Source organism: Pteropus medius, unplaced genomic scaffold, assembly GCF_902729225.1.
Source record: "Pteropus medius unplaced genomic scaffold, Ma_sr-lr_union100, whole genome shotgun sequence".
Lineage (NCBI taxonomy): Eukaryota > Metazoa > Chordata > Mammalia > Chiroptera > Pteropodidae > Pteropus > Pteropus medius.
The window spans coordinates 26,248,942-26,267,683 of record NW_024346667.1 but is presented as its reverse complement, the minus strand read 5'-3'; positions in this window follow the sequence as shown (position 1 = coordinate 26,267,683).

Sequence of the window (18,742 nt, the reverse complement as noted above, 5' to 3'; positions counted from 1 at the left end):
ATGTATTGTCTTATGTTCAAATTAGTAAATTGATGTACCACTCTGAATGAACAGCAGGACATAAAAACACTTTTGAACAGTATTCTGAAGCATTACAGATGCTTTTTTTTGGACTAGCTGCTCATTTCCTAAATAGATTTATTTGATAGCTTTTCTCATTTAATAAAAGGATGAATTGGAAAAATATGAACAGATTGTAATAACCAAAAATAAATGAACTTGACAACCTGGAAGAGGAGCAGTTGCCAGTGGGCTGAATAATAATGTAGGAGAACTTTGGCATGCACAATTTATGTATGAATGAGAAATAAAATTTTTGACATTTAAATTTAGAACAGACTGCCCAGAAGTGCATTTTGGAAAAAATAACATTTTTAATATTTTGAAAAATGTTTTTCTAAAATATATAGTCAACTGTTTCACCTAATAATTTTAAATATCCTGCTCTCTCTCTCTCTGCCTCTCCCTTGTTCTTTTTCATTCTCTTCTTTTCTCTTGCTTCCTTCATTTCAAAAATGCAAAAATAAAATCCTGATAAGGATGACTGTAATGAAAAGTATAATTAAGGATGACTGGAATGAAAAGTATAATTAAGGATGACTGGAATGAAAAGTATAATTTTCCCTATTTTGATTCCATATTATCCTTAAAAAGTAAAAATTTTAATATTTTACTTAAATATCTTCATTATAGCTAATATCTCTGAAAATAGAATCATCTTTTTGGAAAACTAGCATTTTTATTATAGCTGTTTCTTGCTACATATATAATCTTGAACAAATCATTTAACATCTGCAAACCTCGGATTCCTCATATATAATAATTCAATAATATTACGATAATCATAATGAAGTAATGCATCAGACAGGTTGTAAAGAACTATACATTTTCTAAACTATGCAAAAATAGGATATAATACATATATATTTCACACATTATTATTTTCTCATTGGAATTGTCTGGCACTATCTATTAAGGCATTCAGACAATCGAACTTTTATTTTTCATTCATATATTTGGCATTGTGTAGAAATATACAAGCAGCCGTAAACCAATTAGAGATGAATCTAGTTAATGACTGAAGTAAAGAACCTTTAAGAGGTGGTCTACTCTCTTTGTATTATACCTAAAGAAACAAAGGCACAGAGAAGTAAAGGGAGAAACCCAAGAACAAACTAGTGGCTCGCTGATAATAAGATCAGGACTTAGGGCTCTGGTGTTTGGAATCCTCCCTGGTGGTGAACTTGGTATTCTGTACTACCTTCCTTTTCACAGATTGGGGTGGAAATCAGTGCTTATTGATTTTTGTGAGCCCTTTTTCGGTATCTTGTGTGGGTTCTTTCAAACAAACAATTGTTGAATACTTACTGTGATAGGCAATAGGAATTTAAAGACAAAGATATATAAAGCTCAGCCATTGCCTGAAAGCAGTCACAATGTAATAGAGGAACAAATGTGTGTGAAAAGAGCAGCAATAAACTGGGATATGTGCTTTAATAGGAGTACGTAAAAAAATGTTCAGTGATTATACTAAAAAAGGAACAGGGAAGTTGTGGTCAGGGTAGGTTTCTGAAAAAGGAGACACTTGACTGATTTGGTTGAGGAGTTTGCCAAGAGTGTGTGTGTGTATGGTGGGGGGAGGGGGATCTGCAGGTGAGAGGACCTGATGGAGATGGCTGAAAGAGAACATCTTAAATTAAAAAAAACCCAACATGCTTAAAAGTACAGAGGAATTAAAAAAACTCTGCTCGTAAAATAGCAGGCAATTTAGCTGTCTTTGTAGGTGAAGTGTGAGGGAGGGAGCAGCAGAGGTGTTTAGAGCAGCGGAAGAGGTAGAGAGGTCAGTCCAGGGGAGCAGACCTGAGTAAAGAAGTGGGAATCAATGGTGGAAGCCAGTAGAGATGCTTCTCAGTTTATTGTGCAATTATGTCCCAATAAACCCATTATAAGCTGAAAGTATCCTAAGTCAAAAATGCATTTAATACACCTAACCTACTGAACATCATAGCTTAGCCTCGTCTGCCTTAAACATTCTCAAAACACATTATCAGAACATAAACCCGTCATGCAGTGAGAATTTGTAATGGTCTTTCTCCTTCTCACCAGAAGCAGGAGACACAGAAAGGCATTTTGTAGACATGATGGGATGCAGAAACACAAAGCATAATATCCAAAACAATGCTGACAACAGAGAACACCATAGAATATTGGTCATTTACTCTCGTGATCGCATGGCCGACTGGGAATGGCAGCTCACTGCCACTGCCCAGTATCCCAAGAGCATATCATACCATGCATCGCTAGCCCAGAAAAGATCAAAATTCAAATTTCGAAGTACAGTGTCTACTGAATGCGTACTGCTTTCTCATCGCTGTAAAGTTGAAATATTGTAAGTTGAACTGTCATAAGTTGGGGACCGTCTGTACAGTAGTGTGGAGGTCTTATAATCAAAACCCATGAAGAGCTATTGATGCGTTTTGTGTAGGTGACTGGTATCCCTTAATTTTTTTTTTTCTAATTAAAAAATATGTCCCTGGAGCAAAATGGAGGAAAAATTGAAATGGTAAAAAGTGGAGTGGGAAGGTGAGTTAGGAGATTATTGAGGGAAGTGATGCGTGTTTAAAGCAGTAGCAGTGGAGGATGGGAGAATGGGTAACAAGGACAAAAAAAGATAAGGCGGGTGTTGACATTCCCCATGGTGCAGGTGGACAAATCAAAGCTCAGAAAAGCTAAGTAATTAGCCCAAAGTCACACAAGTCAGGAAGGAGAAAAACCAAGATTGAAACCTTGGTCTCTATTAACTCTAACGCCAAGCAGCACTCCCTTGGGTGGGTCACGTCCACCTCAAGGAAGGTGGCCCCTTTCTTAATAACCCAGAGGCACGTAAAGAGGCCGAGAGACAGAGACACGCTCAAACACTCTATTCCTAATGTGGCACCATGTGATCTAGGTCAGTAATTTTGCTCTTTCTTATTTTTCTTTTTTTCTTTGACAAAACTGCTACAAGAATACATTTTACCTTCTCATTTTGGAAATGCTATTACTGATGATCAAGTAATATCTCTGAGCCAATCTGAGCCCCCAAGGAGAGAAAAGAAAATGTATTTTTTTTTTTAAAAAGCTATTTATATAACCTGTCTTTATTTTTGATAACACTCATGGATACTAAGGAATTTGTCTAGGCTCTTTTTTTTTTTTCCTTTCCTTCCTTCCTGCCTCTTTCTTTTACTTATAGAATGGTGGGAAATAATCTATAAAAATTATGCAGGTAGGAAAAGCTAATAGAAATTTTAATAAAATCAAAGCCTAGGTTATTACTTAGACTCATTTAAAACATTCTCATATATATCAAATTAAATACATTGTTTACTATAACTATTTTCTAATAAAAAGTAAGAAGAAGGTTATTGAATTTTTTTGCCTTTTACCTGGAAACTAATCTATAAGTAAGAAAATCACACTTAGATTTCTTGTAGAAATCTTTTACTAACCTAAAGAGCTTTGTCATTGGAACTTTAAAGAATTTTTTTTTCAAAATGGTACAATTTTGAATTGTATAATTCAAATACTTAATGGTTTATTTTAATCTTGACAGATTTGAGAGGGGGCCATTTCAGGGAACACAATGTCAGTGAAAGAAAGGAAAAGAAATGCAGAATCTCAGTTTTCATCATGACACAGAGTCAAACTGACAAATGCTTTAGTTTATAATTGTTCTTAGTAAATTTCTTGTCCATGGAATAAACTTGTTTTTATGTGGGTACTCTCAGTAATATGGCATGTCTGATTCTTTAAGTGCCTCGTGGTTCAGTTGCTTTGTACTGAACAAAAAGGAGTTTAAGAAATCATGAAAACTGAGTTGCAAGGCGATTCAAGACAAATTTGACTAAAAAGTTTCATTTTTCTCATCTAAGGATAAATAATAATAGTACCCATCTGGGTTAGTGTTCTCCAGGGAAACAGAACTAACAAGATGTGTTGCAGAAAGAGTTGCAGTTTGAGCCTAAAGGCAGTCTACTAGCAGAATTCCTTTTTGCAAGGAGAGGTTAATCACAGGGCTATTAAGGCCTTCAACTGATTGGGCAAGGCCCACCCTTATTGTGGCGCACGATTTGCTCAAAGTCCACTGATTTAAATGTTAACATCATCTAACAAAACACCTTCACAGAACACATCCAGAATAATGTTTGACCAATATCTGAGTCCCATGGCCCAGTCAAGTGCCACATAAAATTAACCATTGCACCATCTCAAAAGAATATTGAGCATTAAATGATTAAATACATGTACATACACTTAGGACATTGTCTGGCACATAACAGTCATTGAATATGTACTCCTATTATTGCTGTCGTTGTTAACATTCAAGCAGTTGCTTTGTTAGAATGGTATTGAAAAAAATGGCTACTGTTTTATAGTTTGTTTAAGAAATACTTCTACTGTTTGAATGCTAAGAAGCATTTTATGCGATCATGAAAAACAGCAAACATGATGTAGATAAGAGCTTCCTAGTAAATTGTCTGATGTTCTCAGTCAAACGAACCTTTGTGAAGCGAAATACATTTATGTATCTATCACAAAGTAAATACACTGGAAAAATTTTTTCTTTACATTGCTTTCCTTGGTACTTTTTGAGGTACAACTCTTTCCAGTGGCTAGAAAAAGCTCAGTTCCTTAAATCTGATTGGGAAAAGTGGCTTTTTTTTTTTTTTTAAGTTCTTTATTTTTCCTTTTTGCTACTGCTGAGGCATCAGTATAAAATAAAGGCTCTTCTCATAAAATCTTAGGCAACAGCATAGTTATATTATTCACATTTAGTTCAAATGGAGAAGTTCATTATAACCAGAAAAATTATGAAAGATATGTAGTTCCCAAGAGGACTTGGCCTTCCACCAAATAAATCATTCATGAACGCTCAGGGCTATAGGCTCGCCTTCCCTTTTTGCACTTACTTCGTTGTAGAATTTTTTACTGCTGGACATCTGCTGCCCGCTTGCTGATTTAACGTCGGAAGCCCAAAGTTCAGAGATCAGCAATTTCTTGCTCTAACAGTGATGATGTTCTCCCTTTCATCATTAATTGTGAACTCTGTCAAAGTTTATTATTTTTTTTTAATCACAATTTGTTAGGCACTTGATGCTCAGATTCCTTAATAAATCATCTCTTCTCTCAGACAACTTTTTTTGACTTTTGTTTTGATTTTTCTCAGACAACTTTATTTCGAGATGGTTTGAAATGACCATCTTTTATTATAAACACTCTTGGCCCTTTTTCTTTTTTTCTTTTCCCCACAGACTTTGAATTGCTTTCTTTCTCTCTCCTTGTCATGTGGGAGTCCATTTAGTTTTGCAGCTTTTGCTATGAAAAAGCATTATTTTGCTGCTTCCCATGTTTTTTGTTTCTCAGCCTTATTAATAGTTAATCTTATAAAGGTCTCTGCTGGCCTTGCAATTGCAGTCATCCTGAGTGGCCCTGGGTGTGACTCAGCCTGCCAGAGTTGAGGGTAGGGCAACTGGGGTAGCTGTTCAACTGGGCAAATTAAGAAAATGAGGCAGAGATGTTTTGGGTGCCCTTTGTCCCTCCCCTTGGGCACCCACTCCTCTAACTCTTGAAGCTGTGCTCCTCCCTTTTCCATCCCCCCAGCCAGTCCTCTTCCTCTGCCTTAAGAACCTTCTATCTCATAAGCTAATTTTCATTAGGGAGTTAAGTTTCCATTATATATGAGGACCATATGAAGAGAACAATATTTAACTCAAAGAAATATGAATTGAACATCCAGTTTCCTGGAATGGGTAGTGTGTCCTTTCAGTCATATTATATAGATAATTCCATAATCTGCTTGGACGGGGGTCTTTAAAAAAGGTCTAAACATAAAGTGGATCATGCCGGATTCCTGTTAAGCATACTAAATGTAATGAGAACTCCAGGTTTTCCACTCTGACCCTCTACTGTGCTGGTGTAGTCATCCCACAGTCACTTTCAGGGCTAGCTGCTAAGAACTCACAGGTGTATCCTTCTCTGGAGAATTCCCATCCATCAACGAAGCCATCTAGCTTGAAAACTTCAGGATGGTTATTCTCACCTTGGGGGCAACCCACAGCCACAGCCAATGGCTGGCTGATAATTCAGTACCAAGTCCCAGCCACCTCACCTAAAGTTGGAACGACTGTGGATTACCAATCAGGCTGGACAGCTCCTCACGGGCTCAGCCTGAAGTTGGTTTCAGCTGAACCCGCATCTTTGCGTAGCGTCTACCCTGTCCCTACTCTGTTCTTTCTCTTCCTTACGGGGCTCTCCTGAGACTACTGTCTCAGAATCACTTGCACAAGAATGCAGCCTTAAGCTTTGCTTTGAGAGGACATGACTGAGGCCCTGGGCATAAGCTTGGGGAACCAGAAAAGCATGGGACCTAAAAGAGAAGGGATATTTTTTTACAGAAAGAATTTGGCATTTCAAAGTAAAAAAAAATTGCATTAAAGAGCTCATCATGGAGAAAGTCAGAATTTCTGACTTTTTTTTTTTTAAATCACATTAAGCAGGGTACCTAATCTCTCGAGTGCTTAGTTATTCGACATGTTTTAGTAAGCATTGGCAGTAGGAAAGGGAATCTATTGCACACTCCTGTTTGCTTTCCATCCATTCAAAACTATACACCTTTGTGGATTTATGAAAGGAAAAACATATATAAATCATAGAATTCACAAATATAACCATGAGCAAATCTCATAACTACAAATGAATCTTCCCAAAGAAGTGTATTGATGAGTTGCTAGGTGTCAATGCCTACTGTAGGGATTTTGCCCTTGACCTCTCTAGGAACAAATTCTGGTCAAGGGAGGTGTGGGAGGCTCTGGTATTTTCTGTGTATTAAAGGAGGTCAGACCACTTCCAGGACCCAGTCAGCACTATAAGCTTGTTTTACTGGGCATCCTGTCTAAAAACCTAGCTTAAATACAGAGAAAACTCAGTTTATTTTTCAATGGCAGCAGGCTTTTGACTGACTGTGAGACTATTCATAATTTAGGTGATGCTTTTATTGAAGATTTTCCACGCCATCTCTGATCTGCCTCTGGACATTTTTATTTGACCTTGGTATTTGGATTCAATTGGTTTGATTCCTTGTTCTTCCTTTACTTATCCCTCTTCTCTGCCTCTTCATAGGATCTTCTGCAGATGAATAATCCACTTGGGCATCTTCCAGGATAAGTGCAGCAGCACTGGCTTATTCCTTAGGCATATCACTACCTCATAATGTCTTAGACTGTTCCTTACAATAGAATAAGACAAAAAGGACATAAGGGAAGCCACCAAAGAAGCGGGAGGCTTTCTGCTGCCAAGCTCACAAATAGTTTAAGGCCTTAAAATCTACCGCCTTTGCTCCATGCACAGTGAGATCCCAGTGGAATGGAAGGTGAGCTGATTTCTTGAACCTCTGCATTGACTTCATCCGAACAAACCAGGGTTTCTCACTAGGGGAACACTAGCTTACAAAATGCACCCCGTCCATGTTGCAATTACTAGAGCTCTGGGAACAGAGTCAAACTCTTTTCCTATTATATCTACATATACTGCTGGCTGTCTTTTATTGCACACCTACTGTGTGATAGGCGCTGTGCCAGATTCTTGTAGAGTCATTATTTTTAATCCTTATTGCTGCATGCAGGGGTAGGTATTATTGCCATTCTGTAAATAAGGTAGTTGTTTAGAGAGGTTAAAGTCAGACATTAAGTGACAAATTTAAATATAAACCTACATGTGTCTGACTTCTAAGCCTATATGCTATTATCTTCCTTTTTTGGATCCTCCAACTACTCACCTCAGCCTAGCAACTATCCATTTGCAGAGCTCCTATATTAAATATCTATTGCAGTATAATAAGGTTAGTGGCTTAAAACAACACACACTTTTTATCTCACAGTTTCCGTGGGTCAGGAGTCTGACCATGACTTAGCTGGCTTCTTCGCTTAAGGTCTCAAACACTGCAATCAAAATACTGGCTGGACTTGATCCTTTCTAGAGCTTAGTGTCCTCTTCCAAGCTGTTAGCAAAATTTGTTTCCTTGCAGCTGAAAGATTGAGAGCCCTGGCTTCTTACTGGCTGTTGCTGACAGTCACCCTCATATCCTAAAGGCCTCTCCTTTAAATCAGCAGTTCACGTTATGACTGGTTGGTCCTTTAAGGGCAGCAGGAGAGTCTCTCTCTTAAGGGTGTTTCCATGGAGTCTCAACAACCTAACCTAATGGAAGCGGTGATATCCCAACACCGTTGCCATATTCTGTCAGTTAGAAGCAAGTCACAAATCCTGCCCACATTCAAGGAGAGGGGACCCTAAGGGGCGTAGATTATTATGGGTCACATTAGGGTGTTTCTGCTATACTCCCTTCCTCACAGGGCTGCCGATGACGTTTAGGAAAGCGTAGTCCACAACCCAAGAGATGAAGTTTCTGCTGCGCCTGCTGGTCCCAGCTGCCATTTTCCTCCCCCATGGAAGTGGGGAGGATATTCTTTATCGACTTTGCTGGGGCAGGGTGACAATTTGGCCATAAAATGCTTTGATACCAACGATGAAAGGCTCTTTATAAAGCCAAAGTACATTTTTTTCCCCAAAAAAGAAAAATAGAAAGAAGTCATCTGTTGCTAGGGAAACCATAACCTTTTGCTGCGCTTATTTAGAAAAGAGACATATTCAAGACTCTTCACTGTAGGAACAGAGATTGTGCTTTATGTTGGTGAGAATAAACAAAGAAAAAGTATTATTCCTCTCAAAAAATCCATAATCTTTTGTCTTGCTGAAAATATTTTATTCTCAGGGGTTCAGTTCAAAATTCACCTGTTTATTTTTCTGTCATTTTTGTCTTGTTTGCATTTGAACTTCCTTTGTAGTAGGCGGAATCTTTGGATTTGGGCGAAACATGAGAAGCTAGAGGGCTACTGGCAGGCTAGCAAAACCCCACTCCCGAATGGCATGACTAGGAGGCTGTGGGATCTCTTGCTCCTGGCTAGATTGTGTCTGGGAACTAAGTCAAGAAAGCATCTCAGAGCATTTTTTTAAAAAATAGTACTCATTCTGAATACATCATCAAACTCCTTGTATTATTGCTTAAACGATCACATTCTTATACAGATACCATGGTTCAAAAGCACTTTTAAAAGGGCAGTTCTATTCTTAAGTGTCTGAAATATTAGCTAAAATGGCTTGATATAGTTAGACTCTATACACCGCCTTCACAGACCCTTGAGATCCAAATCTCCTCCGTGGCATGACAGGAGGCTTCCTCTTCCTCTTCCTGGTGAGCAGGTGCGCTGCACACAGGCCTCCAATCTGCTGGGCCAGACGGCTGCCATCTCACGAGGTCCAATGGAATTATTAGTAGAATCTCTTCAGGGATTTTCTGGGGATATTTTACTTATGACAATGTGGAGAGAGACAGGATGGGGTAAGGAGGAGATAATAACTACAATGTTCCCATCTACAGAAATATTGTTACATAACAGTGATGTGTGTCTGGGAACACGACCCTGGCCAGCCTCACTTTACGTCTAAAAATGAAAATAAAAAGCATCTGAAAATTAAAGAGAATATTATTTAGATTGAACTTTTAAGTAGTCTGTATGCCACTAATTCTGCTGTTAGTTACTGTAGGAAAAATATCCGAAAGTGGATTTTGTGTTTTTCTTCCTGGGAAAAGAGCTGTGTGTGCTATTGAAAATTGTTCTCACTCTTTCAAACGGCTCATGATCATCAAGGGACTGGGGAGAGGGACGTGGACTCAGGAACCCGAGTTATCCACAACCTGTCTGCTGGGCAAGCAGAGCCTTGCAGAAGGTTAGCTGCAATGTGAACTGTTGACAGTTAACTAGAAAAAGGGAATAATTATTTTATTTCTTCTATTTGTTTCAGATGTCTCTTTCATATATACTTTTACTCTGTGAGTCTAGGCCTGTGTTGATGGAATTATATTTTATTCATTATCATGATGGCTACATTAAAGCTTGTTAATTCAAGCTGTTAAGTTCTCTCTTGGAAAAATTCTCTAATAATTGCAGCTATAGTTTAAGCCAGTCTTACACTGAAAATCATAAACAATACAAAATCATAAACAACACATCCATGGGGGATGTGTTCCAACACCCAGAATGGATGCCTGAAACTGTAGAGAGTACCAAACCCTATACATACTGCTTTTTTGTTATTCATGCATACCTCTGATAAATTTTAATTTATGAATTAAGCACAGTAAGAGAGCAATAATAACTCATAATAAAATAGAACAATTGTAACAATTGCTGTAATAAAAGTTCTGTGAATACAACCTCTTTCTCTTTCAAAATACCATTTGAATTAATTATTTCTGGAATTCTCCATTTAACATTTTTGGATCACAGTAGATGGCAGATAACTGAAACAGTGAAGTGAAACTACAGGTAAAAAGGGAACAAAAATACATTCCTTAGTTCAACATAAAAGAGTTAAAATGTAATACTTAAAACAATGGTTTGAATCATTATTTTGCCATAGTTATTTCGATCATACTAAGAAATTTATGAGCTAGATTTCTAATTATCATTTGATCTCAATAGGATTTAAATGTATAACTTTCTATAAGAAAAAGCCATTTTTAACTGCATCTTCCCACAAAGGAAACATTATATGAGGCCAGATGTGTGAATTACTGAAAATTCTATGGAAAATTTTATCTAGAGAATATACGAAAGATGTGGATTTGGAAAAGTGAACATGCCGTTGTGTTCCCTAATTTTCAATATTATTATACTAATTAAGGAATCAAATACTTTGATTAGAAGCTAGGAGTGAAATTGCTAATATTTTTCTAATTATAAGTTATGGGCAGCACAATATGTTGCTAATAGCACTAGAAAAAGAAAAAAGATAGTAAAACCACTCGGTTCGACATGGTTGTGTGCAAGTAGGGGATAGCTGTTTTTAAGCTCTTCTTCAAAAGTGAACCTGACAAAAAATACCTACCTATGTTCCCTGCCTCATAGATTTCTGCATTGCTGGGAGATAAAAAGTATCAAGAAAGTAAATGAAATGGGCAGGAAGAGTAAGAATAATTGGAAACACTTAACTGTGGTTAGCTTGTTCTGCCTTAATGTAACAGTATAGTGGCTTACAGTGGTAAATTGATCCACCAAATTTATTTACTGGTAGTTCAGCCACTTGTTATTTTAGGTTGATTCACAGTCTGTGTAACACTCAGGGAGAAGTAATTTCATAAATTGGGAGAGAATTAAAGATTAGATATAATTCTAGAAAACAATTGAAAAAAAAAATTCTGAGTTTCAGAAAAAACACATCTTTCAACAAAATTAAACTTAATTCCAAACTGCAAACAAATATTTTTCCTTAAAAAAAAAAAAAAAAACTATTGGAAATTGCAATAATCATCAGATTATTTGGAAATCATATAATTACCTTGGATCGAGTATCAAGCCATGGATGTGGTCTGCATATTTAGTGGTTATAGGACTTAGAAATAAAATTCATCAATTAAGATTCTTAGCCAGCCTATTCTAAAAGTTGATAATTATGTCATTTTCCGAACTGCTCCACATACTCTGCTGCCTGAAAAATCTTTTCAGTAGAAATTAACAATTAAAATGGTGGACACGTTTCAAACATGCGATTAGAGAATCTCCTGATCTTTTTCATTGGCCAGATAATTTCATGTGACTTGTCACTAGCCAGTGGAGTGATATAATTACAGACTCATTGTCTCTACCTTGTTTTGCTCTGTGCAACATGAGCAGAGTTGACACCAGATTTGTATTTCTCAAATCCCACACTTATTTAAATATAAATGCAGATATAATATTTTATGGTTGAAAGAGACCTTAGCAATCAACGAATGATAGATCTGAGACCCAGAGAGGTAAAACGATTTGCCTCAAGCCGTGAAGACAGAGAGTATGGAGCTGAGACAAAAGTGGAGATTTCCTGATTCTTAGCCCAGTGCATTCTCAGCACACTATTGAGGCATCAGAGTTTGTTTTAATTGTGTGAAGTAAATATAAAAGTATTACACTGTGATTTTCAAGACTCTGTGTACTTCCATAGGACATGTTTTCCAAATGATTTTGGAAGCTTAAGTTAACACCTGCTGCTTTTAAATAAATGAAAACATTTTTATTTTTTATAAATTTCTCCTTGCTTCCACTATAAGTGCCAAATAACAGTACACAAGCTGTCACTATCTCAATTAAAAAAATACAGCAGAAAGTGGTTTAAATTCTTATTAGGGAAGTGATGAGCTGAACTAGGGCCAAGGTTGTGGCTTTACTTTCTCCACTTGGAGGTAACTAATTTTCATAGTCTGACTCTTGTACGTTCCTGCAGATGCTGCACTCTATAGAAACACCAAGAAGATTAAGCAGTGATTTAAACATTTTTAAAAAATATTAAGGTTAGCATATTTAAAATGAAACAAGAAATACATTTGGTTAGAATTCAGTCTTTCTTAAGTAAACTGTTTTAATAACAATGCTGGTACCAGTGGGTTTTAAAGTACTTTAAAAAATACAAATGTACACCAAAATTATGTAATGATTTGATGCTAAGTGGATAACTGCTAATGGCAAGGGTTGCAGCCTATGTTTTTCATGAAATCACAAACTTGTTATTTGACCTGACTTGAGTTTAAACTTGCCTTATCAGATAGACTGAGACAAATCTGGCACATAGAAGTTGGTTACCAAGAAATGCTACTAGGTAGAGCCACTAAATGTCACTAAATGCCTAACACACTTTGCCTTCTCAATAAAGAGCAGTTCTTATAGGAACTACTTTTTGGAAATGAGTGTTTGATTTCAATATCCTCAAGTCAAGCTGCAAATCTCCGCTGCTGTCTGACTAGAACTTGCCATTTTTAGTGTCTTGCATGCCCAGTAACTATGAATACATACTTAACTGTTTTATATGATTCCAATCACAGTGCATGATCACTGAAGTAATATATTATCAAGGAAGTTGACTTGAAAAGTCAGTGGCTGGGAAATTTTCAAAGCTCCAAGTAATCTGCTCAATATCAATTAAAAAATTTTCCTGTTGCCTTCTGATTATTTCTGTGATGCAATGTTTTTATGGTTTTTAAATCTGGGAAAATGATTTTTTTAATGAGTAAGGTTTGGTAGGGCATTTTACTCTCAATTTTGTCATCTTGCCATTGTCACTTGGTCTAGTACCAGATCTTGAAATTGCTACCTGTCTTACCTCAGCTGAGTAACAGTTCTTCCTAGTTATTTTCATGATGTTTTGGGGTTGGAAAACTTTTGCTGTAAAGAACTAGATGGTAAATGTTTTAGGCTTTAGAGGCTGTGTGGTCTCTGTCACAACTATTTAACTCTGCTGTCATAGTGTAGAAGTAGCCACAGATAGCAAGTAGATAAATGAATGATCATGGCTGTATTCCAATACAATTTTATTTACGGAGTCAAACTGTAGGCTGGATTTGGCCTACAAGGTGTAGTTAGTCAAACTTTAGATTACAATAAAATATCTGGAGTGAGAAAAACTTAAAAACCCCTAAGCTTTAAAAGTCTCTTTGTTAAACTCCTGGGAGGACTCCATAGAATGAGTTTTGCAAAAACAGCTATTTGTAAATTTATTTAATATATGAAATATGCGATGATACATTAAGGTTAGTGGGAAGTAAAAGAAAAAAATCTACTATTATTCTCTTCATCTAACAAATTATAAGGGAGTCTAAGGCTATCTCTTGCAGAAATTACAAAATAAATGTAACTGATCTGTCAATGCCGAACGCTGGAAGTGATCACTTTGATTTCTAAAGTCTGGAAGTCTACTAAACATAATAGATTATCTAGACCATTAATTTAACAATTGGCTAGTGTGAGAACTTCTCTAGTTATTGATACTCTTCATTTGCATTTTGGCCAATAGAAACATAACTTGCTGTTAGAATTGATCTCTTAGGTTTGGAGGGAAAAAAAAAAAACCAAAAAAAAACTAATGATAATTCCTATTTGAGATACATTGAATTTACTGTTAAGAATTTATAATACTATTGGATAAATAAATAAAAATCGGTCAACTGAGTTGCTTGAGGAATACAAAGCAGCCTACCAAAAAAAAAACTAAAATCAAATATAGGAAAAGTTTGACTTACCGACATTCTGCATGCTATTTTAATGAATATTTCATTTGATTTTTAGTCTTTGTTTAGGGAACAGAAGATATTCGAGTATTGTTTTTAGATATACCTTATATGTGTTTTTATAACTTAAATAGCAAGTTGACTGATCAGGGCTGGGGAGATGTTAGGATTAAGAATGGATCTTTTAAGTCTTTTATGTGTCTTACTGCGCTCACACTTCCCTCTACCTTCTTGAGCATGTTGAGTATATTTATATCTGTTTCAGCATCCTTTTCTACTAATTCTATCATTTGTATTATTTTTGTGTCTCCTTCTACAGTTTATTTACTCGTTGCCTATTGTATTTTCCTGCTTCTCTGAATATGTTATTGTCCAATTGGATGCTAAACTAGATGTTGCAAATTTTACCTTGTTGGGTATCAGAGTTTTTATTTTGTATTTGTGGGGTGAAATTAAATTTCTTGGAAATGATTTGATCCTTTCTAGTTTGCTTATAAGCTTTGTTAGATGGCCCAGAACAGTCTTTAATCTGCAGTGAATTCAATATCACTATTGTGCATAATTTCCTTCTGAAATCTCTTCTTGTTGCTTCGTATGTTAGAAAATCTACTCTGGCTGGTTAGAACATAAACTATTCCTGGTCTGTTTTAAGTTCTTGGGCTTTCTGCTCCTTCTGAGTGGTTCTTTCCCCAGATTCAGTGGTTTCCTCATAGCGTGCACTGATCAGTCATCAGGTGAAGATTCAGAGAGGACCTCGTGCATACCTCCACAGCTCTCTGTGTCACTTTCTCCTCTTCAGTTTTCTGCTTTAACAATTCTTGCCGCCTTGGCCTTCCTGAATTCTGAACTTTATCCTCAACTCAAGGAAACCACAGGGCTCTATTTGGGTTCCCCCTCCCCACACTGAAGCTTGAAAACTCTCTCCACGCAGTGAGCTGAGGCATTGTTAGACCTCATCTTGTTTCTTTTCTCTCGACATTGCCTGTTACCCAATGTTGGAAAAGTGTTGTTTCAGATATTTTGTCTAGTCTTTTAGTTAGTTTAAGTGGGAGTAGGCAAATCTAGTTCTCATTACTCCTTAATGTATGAAAGTGGAAATTCAGGGGCAAAAGTTTTGATGGAATGTGGAAGATTTTTCTGTGATATGATTTATATCTAAGATGAGGTAAGATTGTACTATAATGCAATTTCCTTTAAAAATAAAATCAATTTTAATATGTTTTTCAAATATATTGATTCTTGAGTCTCATATCTTATGTGAATTGTTAGGAAGACTGTAATTGGTAATTATTTGCCTCATTAGTTTTTTTAGTATTTCCTTATAATATTTGTTATTAATTGAAGAATTGGAGTTATTTTTCTGTTTCATATTTTTAAATCTTATATTTAAAAAGTTGACAAGTTAAAAGTATTTCAGTTAATGGTATTTTTACTATTAGTGACTTTTTCTTTCAGTACCAATCATATCTTTATATTCTAAACCACTGAAACTATTGATTTATGCTTTCGTTGACAGTGCATAGTTATATTCTCTAAACAAGATGCCTGGAACAATTGTGTGTAACCATATATAATTCTAAAGTTTTCTAGGAAATACTAGCTTTGGGGCACAAGTGAAATCACATTTATTTTTATTTCTTAGTTTTGATGATTTTCAATGAAACCCTTTATATTCAAGCAGTGTTTCAAAGAATTTCTCAACTATTTCGGGGAATCCCCAAAAGCATATCTCATATATGCCTATAAACCAGTCTTACACCAGTGAATCACCTGCAGTTCATCATATAGCGTCTACCATTTTTGACATCTACTGTTTATAAAGTAACTCCATAAAGCCACTCTGCTGACATGGCCGATGGCACTCATGGTGAAAATATCACAGTCCTTGCCAAGGGCATCATCTGATGATTTTTAGAGTGATAGCATTGTGTTGGTTTCTGTGCAGAGACAGGGAGAATGTGCTTGGAGTGTCTCCTAAAGTTTCCATTAAAATAGGTCTGTTTTTGGCATTCATTCACATAGAATCTCATCAAATATTTTATGAGAATAGTTCCATCAGCTTCTAGCCTTTACTTCTCTAATCAATGTGATTCAGACTGGTCTAGGGGAGCATGATGGTTAATAGATATAAACTGCCTTAATGATCCTTTTCCTTCCTCCCTAGGGAACCTTGACCTAACCAAGCTGGTACCTCCGTCTATAGTTACAAAATGATCCTTTCTATAGGTATTAAAGTCCACAAATTATGTCCTGAAAGAGGATGGGTGATATTCTCACCAACAAGTCAAATTGCCCAGGTACTTTTTAGAAAATTACCAGAGAACCTTTGAACGAATAGATCATAAAATTTCCAGTCTCTAATAAACCATAAATAATTAACTATTTTTGAAAAATCAATATATATCAATAAATGGGCCATTTCCTACATCTAGATTATGTAGTTTGCTTATTTTCCTCAATAAATAATGATCCATTGTTCTAAGTGCCTTACGTATCTTAACCTATATAATCCTCACAATAACCTTATGCATTAGACACATTAATATTTCCATATCACAACTTGCCTTGTGAGAGAGGATCTTAGTCTTGCTATGATATTTTGCAACTCTAAAGAGGAAGTAAACTCTAGGAATATTTAAGTCGATTATAATTTCGACCTCACTTTGAACACTTGTAGACTGATTCTCTTGTTTAAAACAATTGATTCATCTAAAATATTCTAATGCCTATATATTAGAACTAAAAGGGTGGAGCACGAAGGGATGTGTGAGCATTTAGCACTTTATCGAGCTATGAGTAGCACTGGTGCCCTGGTGTCAGGGTCAGCTGTGAAAAGATGATTTCAGTTACGCTTCTATAACCTGATCTAGGAAGCATACTCTTAGCCCCCAGAATATTGCCTGCAACTGTCATGTGATATCCTCAGTCTAGACACCTCTCTGAAATTATAAATATATGATATCTTCAATCTAGGTACCTCTCTAAATCAAACAGCTAGTTTTTTCCATATTTTTATACACTGGCATACAATTAGTGTGTCAAGTCATAGAAGCAGCGGGAGAGGTTTTGGTAAGAGAGAGGTAGACTATTTAGATTTGAGTGAATAGGGTGTTGCATATTTAGCTTGGAGACTCTCTGTACCTGGGGTGGTGGGATGGTGAGAAGAAGGGATGAAGATGAAAGACAAAAAAAAAGGAAGCATAGATATGCTTGTTTCAATATTTTACCACTTAAACTCTGTTCTCATATTAATTCCAGGGGCTTTTTGCTAAAAGCTGTATCTTTAACTTCCTTAAATTTCTCTGATAGTCATTTACTTTTTTGCTGCCTTCTTTAATTCTTTGTTGATTTAGACGTAGATTTAAATTTTTTCAGTTTCCCAGTGGGAACCTGATGAACACTCATCTTGAAATCTTTTATACTAAAATTTTTTCAAGTTAGTTCATTAAATAGCTATCAAGTGTTAATCATTAAGTTATTTTACACGCTTAAAAATTTGAGTATTGTAAAAACAAACCGTACTGAAGCGGCTGAAAAATGACTTCCACAGAATACTTTGCAATTGACAGTGACCAACACTAGAATAATCTTTGTGTCACAGTACAGTTTGAGGAAGTTGCTTTGGCCTGTCCAGTGCATAGAACAGGGCCATCCACATAATGTGAGACCAGGTTAAATGCCACCCACTACAGTGGGACTTTAAAAAGGGTCAGCCTTCCTGCAGACCTTAATTGTGTTATTTTTTAAAATATAGACTTAATTCTAACTTTGTCTATATTGGCTATATTTAGACATAGTACTGGATGCATACATACTAGTCTTTTCTCTGTGATGCATTCTTAAGCAGATCGACATATTCTGGGTAAGGTACATGTTACTATGTGTTTTATAATCTTTTACGATTATAAGAAAATTAAGTGATTTCTTGATGAATTGAATGAACACTTGTCTTTTTTCAATTCATAGGCACTTTCGTCCTTGTATTATACATAATAAATGTAGTATAATCAATATCGAGCATAACATATCCATACCTATATTTGTAACCAATAGATGTATACCACGCATGACAAACATGGAGATGTGCCACATAGATCCCTCTTCAAGAAAGGTGAGTGGCCAGATAGTCTCCCGTTGTTAACCCCAACAAGTCCACCTCAGTTTTTGAGTCAGGTTATACTATTTCGAGGCGAGGTAGTCAATGACTGAGCAAGACAGGAGAACAAGGGCCCAAATGTGATTCCTTTAACGTATGATGTCTACTCCTACGCTCCCCCTTGGGTAAGCAGAGACTTCGATCTGCATTGCTTTCTCATGATTCTCCCTCTCCCCTGCCCAGCTTCTTCTCTTTTACTTTTTTGGACATTATTGCCCAATAAACTTTCTGTACTCCTAACTGTCTCTGTGTCTGCTTCCTGAAGTCAGAACTCAGCTGCCATCGTAAAAGTGTAAAGTTCACTTTAAGCTTTTGTTTTTCATTCTCTTCTCCAATTTCTCACCAGAAATTCAGGAATTAGAGAGACAATGTAGTATAATTCCATCTTCTTTGGAAAACTGCTCTAACTACTCATCCTCTCTGGGCCTTCTGCTTATATGAAGGTAATGAAA